This window comes from Fringilla coelebs (assembly GCF_963513975.1).
Source record: "Fringilla coelebs genome assembly, chromosome: 21".
Taxonomy (NCBI): domain Eukaryota; kingdom Metazoa; phylum Chordata; class Aves; order Passeriformes; family Fringillidae; genus Fringilla; species Fringilla coelebs.
In genome coordinates this window covers 10,418,677-10,420,278 of record NC_140047.1, presented here as the reverse complement: position 1 = coordinate 10,420,278, position 1,602 = coordinate 10,418,677, and positions in this window count along the sequence as shown.

Sequence of the window (1,602 nt, the reverse complement as noted above, 5' to 3'; positions counted from 1 at the left end):
CGCCGAGCCCCGGGTGCTGCGGCTCCTTTAAGGGCGCTCCCAGAGGGGCCGCCCCGCCGCCATTTTGTCCGGTCGGCGACGGCGGCGGGTGCGGCTGGGAGGCGGAGCCTCGCCCAAGCCCCGCCCCTCGGCCAGTTCCCGCCGCGGAGGCCCCGCCCCCCGCTCGCCATTTCCCGCCGCGGCCGCTCCGGGAGCCCTCAGGGGTTTGTGGTAAATAAAGCTGGAATCGCTGTAAAATGTATAAACAATAAACCCAAATCGCTGTATAAACAACACAACCTTGAGGGGGTTTGGTTTATTTCACACCCGAGCCGCTGTATAAACAATAAAACCTGCTCTGCTGATTGATAGGTGTTTTTTCCTTATCCTGTATGTGTGTGTCAAGTTAGCATCTCACTACACGATTGCATAAAATGGGCTTTTTTGGAAATACACAGTTTATTTACAGTTACAAACTCTGCGTGTCCGGTCTAAATCACAGTCATTTTCACAGAGGCGTGTAAATAAATCTGTGTTTAACACTTGGACTGTGTTTGTTGAGCATCTCTGTAAGCATGAAACACGGGGCTGAAAAACCAGCAGGTTGTGTTTCTGAAAAATGTAGAGAAGGAGCAGAATTAGATTTAAAAAACACTATTTCAGGTTACTGTTCGACTTTTAAAGGATTTCCCAGTGTCCTTCACTATTTGCCTTTTCATTTACATACCACCCCATTGCTATTTAATAATACATATGTTGCCCACTCATTTTAAGAACGTTAAGCATCCTACATTTTAGACGCTTTTATTCAATTATTGCTTCTCTTCTAGTTCCTTACATTTGGTGAGAAGCTGACCTTACTGTAAATTCACTTTATATTGATCAGAAACAGTTTTGTAAATGCTTTTCCCGTAAAGGTTGACCCCGATATTTGTTTAAACTTCAGCATTCTTGCACAACTTTATTTAACTTTACACAAACCCATTTGTTGAGGTGCTATCCCAGATACCAGGCCTGCAAAGGTTTTGTCATCAAAAGTTTTGTGGGGAGTTTTTTGCGAATTTTTCAAAATTTTTTTTGCAAAATGCTGTTTAAAATAGTGCATGTTGATATATTGTGCACTAATATTTCCATATTGCTGGTTTTATTTGTAATGGAATTGTCAGAAAGTTGGCATAATCTAGAATACAAATGGCTAAAAGAAGTTTGAAGGGAAAAGTTATTTCAAAACAACCAGAAAAAAATAATGCCAGTCCAAACACATCCACACATTGTTTGACATAACTCAAATGCTTTTTTGCTTCAGACACAAATTTAAACTCACTTTAATTTAAAAAAAAAACTTTACTAAGGACAAAATCTATCTTTTTGTTTGTTGGGGTTTTTTCTACCTCTGAAAATTATTTTATTATACAGTTGTCAGAAGGAAAGTGAGGACTGACACAGGATTGCTGTGAACATATTAAAAATGGAAATCCTAAATTTAAAAATTACTAAGTTTAGCAGTTCTGGCTTCCTCAGGAAGTGGCAATTACGTTTTAGTAAAGAATGATCTGCCATTAATTATTAACTGTGAGTGAAATGTGTTGGCATTTCTGCTCACCCACAGCAGAGGCTGTGTAA